The sequence below is a fragment of the Lithobates pipiens genome, unplaced genomic scaffold (assembly GCF_037356315.1).
Source record: "Lithobates pipiens isolate NorthernLeopardFrog02 unplaced genomic scaffold, aLitPip1_a1.2 Scaffold_1, whole genome shotgun sequence".
Taxonomy (NCBI): domain Eukaryota; kingdom Metazoa; phylum Chordata; class Amphibia; order Anura; family Ranidae; genus Lithobates; species Lithobates pipiens.
The window spans coordinates 72,024,320-72,038,518 of record NW_027507685.1 but is presented as its reverse complement, the minus strand read 5'-3'; positions in this window follow the sequence as shown (position 1 = coordinate 72,038,518).

The following is a 14,199-nucleotide window of genomic DNA, read 5'->3' as shown; positions in this document are numbered from 1 at the left end:
GTTTTAAGGAAGATAATATCTAAGTTTATATGGCAAAATAAAAAAACCGAGAATCTCGTTCGCGGTACTAAGGAGAGGGAAAAAACAAGGGGGAGTGGCAGCCCCGGATATAAAAAGATATTATAACGCAGTTGTTTTGTCACGGGTGGTAGAGTGGGCGAAAGAGGTAAATGAGAAAAGATGGGTAGGCATAGAAAACACGCTTTCTCAAACACAATTAGGGAGAATAATATGGAATCCGCCACAATATAGGACACTGGGTTCAAATACACACAAGATCACACGACAAGTTTTTAAACTATGGGACCAAATACACACGCAAAAAAAATGGGGGTACAATTCACCTTTGATTTTTCTGAAAGATAACGAATATTTTCCACCAGGACAACGAGAAATAGGGGGAAATTGGATACTAAAAGATAATGCACAATTAAAAGACATTTTAGTAAAAGATAAATTAAGCACTTTTCAAGCACTAAGAGAAGACACAGAGTTAATGAGGATTGATGAATGGCGGTACCTCCAGCTACGAATGTTTGTCTTAAAGCTACCTCACCCCTTACGGAGTAAAGAAGAACTAAGACCTTTTGAACAATTATGTCAGAAGGATAAATTAACAAAAAAAAGAAAAAATATTGGTTTGATCTATAAAATAATCTCAGAGGGGGATGAACTGGAGGAACCGGCATTCATTAATAAATGGGAAAAATAATTGGGGGTACAATGTAACACTCAAAACAGAAAGAAAATACTAACATTAACCCACTATGCGGGGGGAGGGAGTAAACTGATAGAAACAAATTACAAATGTATAGCAAAATGGTATGCCACCCCTGACAAACTAAGTAGGTTTAGAAACGACCAATCTCCGGAGTGCTGGCGAGGATGTAAGTCTATCGGGAGTATGGGCCATATATGGTGGGACTGTCCCATAATTAAAGAATACTGGAAGAGGATAATCGATATAATAAAGGTGGTTATGGGAAAAGTAATTAGAGAGGACCCATGGATGGTGTTATTCCATGGGACAGAGGAGACAATAAATCAATACAAAGCATCATTAGTCCCTATATTACTTGATACTGCAAAAAGTCTTATCCCGAGAAAATGGCGAGAGAAAGAAAGTCCTAAAATCCAGGATTGGATCCGTCGGGTAATCGAAATACAACATATGGAAAGTGGGGAGGGAGGTGACGAGGAATCAGCCATAAAGGAGGAGAGGGACAGGAAATGGTATCTCTGGGAAAAATTTAAAAAATCATGGCGATATGTGGAGGAAATAACACAGGAGTAACAACGGGAAAGGAAAGGTGGAAGAGAGGTCTAAAGTAGAACCTCGAGGGAAAGCAATCAGGAACAGAGAGGGAGGAGGGAGGGGATAGATGAGAGTAAAAAGGGACAAAGAAAAGAGGAGGCCCGACTGAGAGCAGACGTTTGATGTGTTGTTTGAAGATCTGGGCTGCTGCCTCCTTTTCTTTTACCCAGAATGGATTTAAAAGAGAGAGGGAATGGGGGGAGGGGGTAAAATAAAGTGAAGAAGTAGGGCGAGGGATGGTAAGGGATAAATCCAAGGGATAGCGCAGGATAACTTGGCGTTATATTTATTTTATATGTATGAACAAATAAAGTCTTTGACTGTTAAGGTTAACGTAAAAGATGAGCTACAATGATGTGATGTGAAGACGAGGAAAACTAAAATGAACGCTAAGTTGATTGGTGCCTCGCAGATAAAATCGCTGATGTAGTTCAAAAAAAAAAAAAAAAGAAAAAAGCCTATGATAAATCCAAGGAAAACTCCAAGCTCACTTACCGACCCGCCCACAGACAACAAAATTAACCTGTCTAATGGGCCGTACACACAATAGGATTTTCCAACAACAAATGTTGGATGTGAGCTTGTTGTCGGAAAGTCCGATCGTGTGTATGCTCCATATAACATTTGTTGTCGGAATTTCTGTCATCAAATGTTTGAGAGCGGGTTCTCAAATTTTCTGATAACAAGACTTGTCGGAAATTCCAAGAATGTGTACACAATTCCGACGCACAAATGTCCACGCATGCTCGGAATCAAGCAGAAGAGCTGCACTGGCCATTGAACTTCATATTTCTCGGACGTGTTGTACGTCCCCGCGTTCTTTTGCAGATTGGAATTTCCGATTAACATTTGTGTGACCGTGTGTATGCAAGACAAGTTTGAGCATCCGTCGGAAAAAAAAATCCACGGTTTTGTGTCGGAATGTCCGAACGTGTGTAAAAACAGGGGTTTACTCTGCGCACATTTGCAAATACATGGGTAAGCTACAGAGCCACTGCAAGGCTTGTGAACAGACCACTCACCACAGCACATGAGAAAGAGAGAGACACAGTAACATAAATTCTGGGACATTGAAGAGCGCCACGGATGCTGATAGAGCCTGCTGCCAGATCAAGGGGAAGGTTGCTGCTGACACAGACTGGTTGTGTTTCACCCAGGATACAGAGGGAGACCACTTGCTAAGTTGGGAGACTGTTAGCCAAATCTACATAACACTTGGACAAAGGCGGAACAGTGTTACCTGCAAGTGTCACAGAACCAATGATATTATCAGCGTTTAATAGGACCAGTGTCATCATCAGCGATTAAAGCAAAGTTATGTTGAGTATTCCAATATAACAGTTGAACCCCAATGAGTTGGCCAGCAGAAGTGAGGATATTACAGACTGATGAACTGTTTCGGCTGGTGTAGTTCTCCCTAGTTTAGATTGCCCCTATATAGTGTTTAGGAGAAATTGCTTAAATTGCTTTCTACACCACACCCACTGATTGTTATCTACAGTATATTTCTACTGTTCACCTACAACTACAACGTATTTGCAATATATATATATATATATATATATATATATAGATATATATATATACACACACACTAACTAACCTAACATAGTTTAAATGTTTGTCGTGTCATTGTTGTTGTTTTATATCTCTTTTGCTACCGGGGGAATTGCACCCAATACAACCAGTGGTTCCTTTGCGCTACACATGTGTACAGCGTCAGGGAAAAACCAAAACTTACAGGTCAACAGTGTACATTGTAACTGTTAGAAAAGAAAGAGGATTTTTTTTTTTACAAAAGAGACTTTTTAACAGAACAGATATTAATCTGGGGCTTGTGCTGTAGCAGACGCCAGGATCCAGAAGTCACAGAAGGCAGGAACAGACAGCGGTCATGTGCCAGTCTTAGTTTCTGGACAAGCTTTCCTCTCTTTAAAAACAAACCCAGCACACTCCTCCTTGACATTCCGGACTCGTGCTCCTCAGATTTATCTCATTTATTCCCTTTCTGCTGCTTTTCTTCTCGCCAATTTACTTGCTGCTCACACAAGTAGAAAGAATTGTGCATTTAACATGTTCTGGTGCAGAAAGCCGCTGGCAGATCCGCCAATGATTGACGGCTGGAACCTTTAATATACTCAGAGGAACAGACTTGATGTATGGAAGAGCAGGGGTTAAGGTTAATAAAAGGGGCCATTTCCAAACATGTACCAAAAAAACTATAAAAATGTATAGTGTACGGATATATACTATACGGCAATATCATACATTGATGTTTTAATTAATATTGCAAACACTATGCAAATTATTATGATCATTATTTTTATGCAGCTCTACAACCGTGAGAACTGCTTAAAGATACTGTACCCCAATGGTTACCCTGACCTTGCAAGTTTCATGACACCTCTGACACCCTGAGTTCAGACATTCTGTGAAAGAAAGGTGAATGCAGACACAGAATTATTCAAAGCAGACTTAATAAGCTTTACTTAAAACCTTTGCTGTAAACATTTTTAGTTAAGATAGATCAGACCAGAAACATTAGTTTAGTTCGGTTAGCATTGTACACTTTAAATGAACAGGCAAACAAAGGTTCCACAGTAACTCCCAGAATAACAGTAGAACAGTGGTGGCCAATTCTGGCCTATGGTTACAGTTTAGAAAAAGGGTAGAAGAATCACCAATTCTGTAGTCAAACTACTAACTGCTTCCTGTCCCTTGACATTCCCTTGACTGATATTGAAGCAAAAGTCTGAATCTTCAGCTAGCACAATTGTTAGGGCCTGAAGTAATAGTGTACTATTTACATCTCGTAGCACCCATATATAACAGATGTCTCCTCATAGGGCTCTAATGGGTGAGACAAGATAAAGGTGTTTGCATGCAGTGTCCTAGGTACAAAGAGGGTGGGCAGATGCCCGCTTACCCAACCAGACGATATCAAGCTCAAGGGATGGTGTGGAGATCCTGCTGTAGGTTCCTGCAGATGCGGTATTCAGGGAGGATGCCTGACCGCACTCTCTTTAAGGCTGCAGCTTAACTGGATCTGCAAAGCAGGTACAGATGTTGATCATCCGACTGTCACCAGGCCAACCGGACACTGCTGAACAACAGATGTGTGCGCCCCTGCTCTCTGGAGATGCTCTCTCTCCTCACTGACTAGGCTGCAACTCCTCTGACTTTCCCTGACCAACTGTCTGGATCGCTGGTGCAAGGTGTAGGCTGTGGTCCCAAGGGGCAGAATCCTGCCCAGTACAGGCTATTTGTCCCCTCTCCCGGCATTCTATTCTTTGCCTCCAGCCAACTGGAACTCGTAGCCTGCAGTAGTCCAGCTCCAGCAGGAACTGCGCATACTGAACTACATGTACCAAGATCTCTCACTCCTCTGTTACTAAGCCTTGCTTAGTCCCTGATGAATACTAGGGGAAACAGCCTCACCGTGGAAGATGTTCTAAAGCATCCCCAGGCAATTTAGTCAGCTCCTGGGTATATGTACAATATATATAATTATATACAGTATATATAAAACTATATATATTACATATACTGTATATACTGTGGTGATAGGGAGATTATATTCATGTGGCAGGTGCTTATACAATGAGTTGTGCCAGTCTAAACATTTTTTTAAGGGCATGGCAGCCCACTTTTACTATGATTATGTCTGATTTTTGATGCTGAAAGCGGTACATTATTTTGCATACATATTGGGCGTTTTATATTGTAGGCCTGTAATTCTTAGGAATAACTCACTTAATTCTGTCAGAATCTTCGCTGTTGTTACTTTCAGTGTGTGATGACGAATTTCACCATGAATCACTATTGCTCAATTCTGCAAGTGTTCTAATTTACTATTGCTGTTTTCCAGCTGGTCTAAAACAGCTTTTGACGTAAAGGGACACTTTTTGGAGGCCATGGGCATTTTCCAGGCAGAAAGCACAGTATATATAATATAAAACTGCAGGCAGAGCACTGGACAAAGCACTAGGGACAAAAGGGAGGAGAAATGATTTGATACAGTAATGTAATCTTACAGATTACAGTGTATTGTGTGTGTTCTGTATTTTCCACTTTTTTTCATTTGCTGCTGGGCTCTGCCTCCATGCGTTTGCAGGGGACAGAGCCCGGCACAGTGATGAATCGGTGGAGGACATAGCCCACAGATACAGCAGGAGGACATTGCAGGATTCTGGGGACAAGGTAAGTAACTTTACCAGGATACAGCAATGTAATCCCAAGTGTGGCTCGGGGTTACTGCTTTTGGTAATGAAAATTCACCGAGCCACACACAGGAATACCGCCAGGGAGATTAAACAAAACTGAAAGTTCACATAGACAACAGTTGCCCACACAGGGGTTCTTCCACATCACTATGAACCATCAAATGAAAATACCATGTGTGGATAAAGGGGAAAATACTGCGCTAAACCATAAACATATAATACCAAACATATGTGAAATATGTACTACCCAATGTGTAATTTTCACACAATAAAGCTGCTAACACACAAAGTCCAAACACGAATTAAAAAATAAAGTGTAGCGTTAAAAAATGGTGACTAAAAATACAAAAATGATATGTCCTTAATCATGTAAAAAAAAAGGAAAGTTAACAACAGTGACTAAAGATAAAAAATAAATGTCCACTAGTAGCTATCCACTTTGGAGGACTTTATCTTCCAGCACCAGTTTGCAAACACAGTGGCTCCTGCATCAAACTGCTACGACATAGAGACAAGAGGATGGGTACTCTTACCATGAGCGGTGGACACAAATACCATACGGTAATGCGTTGTGCAGGCTTGAGAGGCTATGGTAGCCAAAGATGGTGAATGTCCAGCTTGATAGTGTCCCCCAAGGTGTAGATTGTATCCACGTCCACTATGGTCAGAATCCACGATTCCAGGCTGGCGGTTCCAAGGTGGATGGATAACCAAAATCGATCTCTCAAAGATTAATCCAAGGAAGTTCATCAGATGCCAAGCATGAGAGAGAAAAAGATATGGAGGCGCTCCACATAGTGTAAATCAACCAATGAAGGTTTGTTGAAATTATAAAACATCATACAAATAATGGTAAAGCATAAAAAAATCATGTGATAAATAAAAAAACAATATGGGAACCAGAAAATGCTGTCCCTATGCGTTTCGACTGCAAAGTTTTCTACTGGGGCAAGTCTTCTACTGGCTCCCTTGTTGACAGTATCACTGCTCTTCTTACCAGTCTCTCTGACTGTATTATCCAACTCACAGTGACAATATACCTTGTTTACTGTTTAACCAGTTGAGACCCACGCTATAGCCGAATGACGGCTACAGAGCGGATCTCCTTTGCTGGGACTACGTCTATTGACGTCGTCCCGTGCACGAGCGGCCTGCGCGCCCCCTGAGGGGCGCGCGCGGTGCGCTCTGTGATTGGCGAGTCTATGAGACTCGCCTGATCACCTATCCGAGCAAGGGGTCGAAACCCGACCCCTTATCACGTGATCAGCTGTCAGCCAATGACAGCTGATCATGTGATATAACGGAGCCGGTAATCGGCTATTATTCCTCCTCGTGCTGACAGCGCGAGGAGAAAAAAAAAGAGCCGATCACCGGCGGCTGTGATCGGGACATTAGTCCCGATCACGGCCAGCCCTGCCAGTGCCCACCTGCCCCCTGCCAGTGCCCACCTGCCCCCTGCTTTGCCACATAAATAAAAAATGTGTCCCCCCTGTCAGTGCCACCCAGCAGTGCCCATAGTGCCACCCAGCAGTGCCCACAGTGCCACCCAGCAGTGCCACCCACAGTGCCACCCAGCAGTGCCACCCACAGTGCCACCCAGCAGTGCCCACAATCTGCCTCAACAAAGGTGCTGCACCCAGCAGTGCCACATATCTGTGCCCAGCAGTGCCGCCCATCAGTGCCCAGCAGTGCCACCCATCAGTGCCCAGCAGTGCCACCTATCAGAGCCACCTATCAGTGCCACCTATCAGTGCCCATCAGTCCCATCTATCAGTGGTACCTATCAGTGCCCCTTAGTGCCACCCATCCGTGCCACCCATCTGTGCCACCCATCCGTGCCATCTTATCTGTGCCCACCTTTGCCCATCAGTGCCGCCTTATCTGTGCCCATCGGGGCCACCTTATCTGTGCCTATTAGTGCCGCCTTAACTCAGCCTATCAGTGCCCACCAATGCAGCCTATCAGTGCCCACCAGTGCAGCCTATCAGTGCCGCCTGATCAGCGCACTTCAATGAAGGAGAAAAATGACCTGTTTGCAAAATTTTATAACAAACTATTAAACATGATTTTTTTTTGCATCTTTTTTTGTTTGTTTAGCAAAAAATAAAACTCCCAGCTGTAATTAAATACCACCAAAAGAAAGCTCTATTTGTGGGAGAAAAATGATAAAAATTTCATTTGGGTACAATGTTGTATGCCCGCGCAATTGTCATTCAAAGTGCATCAGTGCTGAAAGCTGAAAATTGGTCTGGGACTGAGGGGGGTTTAAGTGCCCAGTAAGCAAGTGGTTAAGAGTTAAACTAGCTCATGATTTTTTAGGATCCTCTATGTACATATAAAGGCTAAATGAGCCTTAGTAGTCATTTTAGAGGTTATCAGTGATATTAATGTAACAAATTTGAAAACACATTTTTGCCTGAAGGCTTCCAGTTAAATGTTACAATTAAACTCAAAATATGTACACACTGAAAAAAAAAAACAGTATAGTAGCAGATTAACAGCTTCCCAACTGCCTCACGCAGATATACTGTGGCAGAAGGGCACGTACAGGCAGATTAACATGCCTGTACGTGACCCTTTAAGAGGCGGCTTGCGGGCACACCCTTCGGGGGCTCCGTGACCATGATCATGGGTCCCCCTGATTGTCTCACGGTGAGGAAGAATGAGGAGGTGCTAATGTAAACAAGCATCTCCCCGCTCGCTCTGCCTAATGAAACTGTTACTGATCAGCGCTCCGTGTAATTGGGAGCGCTGATCAGTGACGTGTCACACACAGACCCTCCCCCCACAGTTAGAATCACTCCCTAGGACACACTTAACCCCTACAGAGCCACCTAGTGGTTAACCCCTTCAATGCCAGTGACATTTTTACAGTAATCAATGCAATTGTTTTAGCATCGATTGCTGTATTAATGCCAATGGTCCCAAAAATGTGTCAAAATTGTCCAATGTATCCGCCATAATGTCGCAGTGACAATAAAAATCTCTGATTGCCACCATTACTAGTAAAAAAAAAATTATCAATAAAAATGCCATAAAACTATCCCCTATTTTGTAGACGCAAGAACTTTTGCGCAAACCAAATTAATAAATGCTTATTGCGATTTTTTTTTTTTACCAAAAATATGTTGAAGAATATGTATCGGCCTAAACTGAGGGAAATAAATGTTTTTTTTATATATTTTTTGGGGATATTTATTATAACAAAAAGTAAAAAATAATGTGTTTTTTTCAAAATTGTCGCTTTTTTTTGCTTATAGCACAAAAAATAAAAACCGCAGAGGTGATCAAATACCACCAAAAGAAAGCTCTATTTGTGGGAAAAAATGGACGTTGATTTTGTTTGGGAGCCACGTCGCAATTGTCAGTTAAAGCGGCGCAGTGCCGAATCGTAAAAAGTGCTCTGGTCAGGAAGGGGGTAAATTCTTCCGTGGCTGAAGTGGTTAAGGGCCATTACACGCTGCAATTTAGTTGCAGTGTGTACCTGCTGTTTTCGTGCAGTTAGCCTGTGGTTTACTATAGACTATCTACTATAGACTATTTTTAATGCATTTTCTGAAAGTGTGCAAAAGATGCAGCATGCAGGACTTTCAGAAAACACACTAGAATCTAATAGAAAGTCTAAACCCAGGTTACCTACACAAAAACTGTGGGAAGCCAATCCATAGTGCAGCAATGTAAATCAGCTCTAAAGTGAACCTGTCAGGGTAACAAAAATAAAAATGAAAGCTCCCTGCAATGGGAAGATCTATGTCACTAAAGGACTCAGCAGGGATGTGGAGGTCAGGGGTTGGAATGCTCGAAGGTTTCTACAATGATAGAAGCAGCAATGTTGAAATAGAGGGAGGTAGGAGACACAATAGACATAAGTATAAAACCTCTTCAATTGCAGGGACCTTTCTATTGCAAAGACTTGATTTTTCAGTGTCAAGAGAAACTAAAATAGATCGCAAGCACTTTCTTGTCACAAAGACTGTAGGCAGCTCATTGTTTTTCAGATGATATTAGTAGATTGAGGTCATCAAGCTTCCTAGTTTTGTCTTTCTGTGCAGCCAGTTCTGAGGTGTACACGCTGACAACCTTACATTTCTCTACAACAATAATTCAGTACTGCTTGGTCAGTTCCAAGCCTAGGTCTGAACAGAGGAGCAGACCACTAAGGTAGGGTTGCCACCTCATCCCTTTTAATCTGAACACATAATAATTAGACAGGTTCTGTGGCTGATTAAGGTGGTAATTAAACTCACTTGGTGTCTTATCTGCATTTAATTAGCCTCAGAAGCTGTGTAATTAAAAGGTATTCAGATTTAAAGGGATGAGGTGGCAACTCAACAATAAGGTAATTTTTCTCCTTGCTCCTTCTGCCTGTTCATTGTCAGCACATGTGCATGCAATCCACCTGATTGGCTCCTAGTGCAGCTCCTCCCTCATCTTGTCTGAATTCTACTGCATGACTAGAGATAAATCTCAAAACAGATTCTGGTAACTGCACCAGTTGCATTAATATATATATATATATATATATATATATATATATATATATATATATATATATATATATATATATATAGGGTTTGTGTTGATGGCAATATTTTTTTATTTTTTTAATATGGGTATATTTCAATTGTTCAGACACTAAGCTTCATATGCCAGGCCATTTTCTCCTAGCCTGGCTCTGTACTTAAAGTTTACATATACAAGTGCATGCACAGGTAATTGGGACATTTTGGTGTGTTGTTTTATCCTCCCTCCTTTGTTCTCCATTAACATTTCATGGTGTATAAACTTTGAATGCTCAAGGCCAATAAAGACCAATTACCCCATCTACTAGCACAATGCATATTTAAATTCATTTACTGTTGTTTTTACAACTGCATCTGCTGGACAACTGTTCCAAGCATTTATTGCGCTCTTCCTAAAATAACATTTTCCAACATAACTTCTGAGTCCCCTTCTAAGTAGTTTCACATGAGGCTTCATGCCTAAAAGCAAAATGTCTGTATTGCCCACAGCAATGAATCAGACTTAGGTTGTAATTTTTCCAGTGCAGGTTAAAAAATGAAAGGAATAATCTCAAACTCTTTTCACACACATTTGTACAAAGTGTGTCCTTAACACTGAGTTCCAGGTATGTTCCAGCTTGGACCAATGTCAGCATGCATAAACCTCTAGACTGACATGTAAGTGAAGAATCATTGTAGTGGTCAATACTACTACAGTGACCACCAGGTCCTATGCTGAGTTGCTTCTTTAATTGTGTAACACCCTCTAGCTAGTGTACTAGCGGTAAATGGGTTTGTTAGTGTTGAAAATTTTGATTGACTGAGAGCCAGGCCTGGGTTTAATCTAGGTCAGGGTTGAGTGACTCAGGCAGGCTAGGTGACTTAGCAAGGAGCTTCCCTGGTGTCTCCTCATTTCTGGAACCTTGGAGAAGCTTCCAGATGTAGTGGGTGGGGGCTAGGAGGAGCTGTTTGGCATATTTGTGAGGTCCTTGCCCAATCCCAGCAAAAAGGGTCTGGAAGGGGGTAGGCACCTCATCAATAGGCATGAGTCATGCTAGCAGGGGCAGTTGGGTGGAAGATTGAGATGGAGTGCAAAGGTGGCTGTCGGTGGCCCTTGAGGGTGCTCCCTAGTCTGGGGGGGAAGGGACCTCGGACCTGGTGGGGGGGTGCTGGAGGGACCCTCTACAATACACAGAGAAATTCTATCCTGGAGGCACAGAAGCAAGCAAGAGGAGAGCAGAAGCAGGTCAGCACATCCAGGAGACCTCCTGAGAAGTCAGTCAGGTGGGCTGGTGAGTTTTCAGTCTGGGAGGACTGTGGAGAGAGTGTTCAGTCTGGGAGGACTGTGGTGAAGATAACCAGTAGGGCTAGTGAAAGGGGCAGCTGCAGCAAGTGGGCTGGCAGTGCCTTAAGAGGTGGTGCTGGGCTCAGTGACCACAAGAGGAAGTGCTGGAAATGTGTTAGCTGTGTCACTCCAAAGCTGGAGAAAAAAGTTGGTGCTGTATATTGGAAAAGTGTCCCCGATGTTTGCTCTGAAGTCTAGTGAGCATCCCATAATACCCCTATTCCCATCCAAGTTTATTACCCTCAATAATACAAAAAAAACAGTCACAGACTGTTCTCTGATTCTGAGTGACTGTGAGAATTCAGTGTGCCTGGCTGCGCAGGGCGGGCGATCCCAATCTACTTGCGGCTACATTTGCATAGTGAAAACACAGAGGCACTCACTTGGCAGGGGCGCCTTTGACAAAACACCTTGCATTTTTTTTTCAGTGAATGTGAAAATTGTGACGTCACCACAGCATCTCCACCATCATCAGGGAATACACTGCATTCATTGAGAAAAATGCAAGGCATTCTGTGAATGCCGCTGTGCTGATCAAGCACATCCTACCACCCTGTGTTTACTGTGCAATTGGGCAGCTGTTCAGCACAGGAGCCAGAAGACATTATTGTTCACAGTAGTAGCGGTGACCACCATGGCAATTCTCCACTTCTACATCTATTCCAATGGTATGGTAGATGCAAACTTAAATTGATGCACACTGGACCAATTAAACTATGCAAAAAATGCATACATGGATTTGAGTTTTAAATCCCTAATTGTTAAAGAGAACCAGTTTAAATTCTGTTTATGCAGAAATCTGAATATTCAGTCTTAAATAAGCTTGTGCAATTACAATAATCTAAGAAAAGTCTATTCCTGCCCCCTTATTTACCATTACCTACTTTTGTCTCAATTCACTGAACTGTAATGATAGTTAATTTTCTGTAATGATCATTATTTTCAGTAATGAGCACTGAGATTGCCAGTCTAATTGCTAATAATAATGATCTTTATGGTAAATAAAGTGTACGGTAAAGATGAGTGAATTAGCCTTTTTTCTGTGAATATTACTCTTTCTAACCTACCTCAAGACTGACAATTGCTGCACTGTCAACTGTTTGACCACACACACAAGGCTCTATTGTTTTGCACAGTGCTGTCAGCACTAAGGGCTTATTCACACTTCGTTACACTGGTGCATTGTGTTAACAGTCGTTATGTTGTGATAAGGCACCATATTCAAACAAATGGACTGCTAATACACCACTATAAACAAAAGATGTAAACATTTATTTATTTATTTATTTTTTGTAATGCAAGGCATTTTCAATGCGATGGTAATGGGTTACCGTGTGTTGTGTTGCAGTGCTCTGCAATGTGTGTGCAATGTATGTGCATCAAGGTTCATTGGGGTGCCAATAAAAAAAAAAAAAAGATATGAAACCGCAATGCACTAATGCATGCATGGTGCCTTGCGGTGCTGGAATAATCTGTGTAAAAAGGCCATAACACAGTAGGGGTGATTTACTAAGAAGAATGCACTGCACCAGTTCATACATTAATTGGCGCACCGGAAAAGTCATTCATTGAACATGTGACCCGGCGCACACTGAAGCACAAATAAGGATAATAAATACCCGCATAGGTAAACTGCAGCTGACGCTAGGGTAACTGCGGTTTTCTAATTGATAACAGAGCACGCACAATAAAATTGGTTAATTTCATCTCTGGACGTGTCTTGTTAAGCAATTAGTAGGTGTACTCAGTTAATTAACCCTTTTGATGCTAATCTCATTCCTATCACTTCTAATATCTTTGCAATGTTTTTTTTTTTTTTTTTCTACCCAAATCTTTCCCACAAATAGTGCTTTCTTTTGGTGGTATTTGATCACCTCTGCGTTTTTTTATTTTTTGCTAAACAAAGTAAAAAAGAACAACATTTAAAAAAAAACAAAAAACTTTTTTCTTCATTTCGGTTATAAAATTTAGTTTTCTCCTTTACTGACAGGCACTGGTGAGGCGGCACTGATCAGGATGGACTGATATGTAGAATTGATAGGCACTGATATGCAGCACTGATAGGTGGCACTGATGGGCACTGACAGGTGGCACTGATAGAAGGCTGTGATGGGCACTGACAGGTGGTACTGATTGGCACTGATTGGCAGCACTGATTTTGAGGTACTGACAGGTTTTACTGCTGGGCACTGAGATGGGGACTGATTGGCACTTTGATGGGCACTGTGAGCTGTGTTTTTATGGGGCACTGACTGACAGCTTATGGGTACATTTTAAAAGGTGTTGTGGCAGATCTGAGGGGGCTGTGCTGATAATCAATTTTCTGATTATCAGCGCAGACCCCCCTCTCACAAGGAGAGCTGCCGATCGGTTCTCCCTGTCAGCGCGAACCGAGAAATGCAGTTTACCGTCACTTTCTGGTTTACGCGAAGATCAGCTGTGATTGGTCACAGCTAATCACGTGGTAAGAAGCCTCGGACAGAGGCTTCTTATTACTATCGAAGATGCGGGGTATCAGACTGACATGCCGCAATCGCGATGGGCGCGGGCCGGCATGTTATCCTGCTGGGCGTCATTAGATTTAGTGCAAGAGCCTGTTTGATTTCCTATATTTTGAATTAATTGCTCAATTGTGAATTAATTCTTCCTGTTACCTATTTTGCCTAAATATCGAGTTGTACAGAGACTGGCCAATCAGATTGCATAGTGCATGACCATCTTAAGTGCCAAATTTGGAATGTAGATGTGCCATGACCCACTTGTATTTTCCTAACAATATTTCTTGGGCATTATACAAGGCACATGAAAAAAACA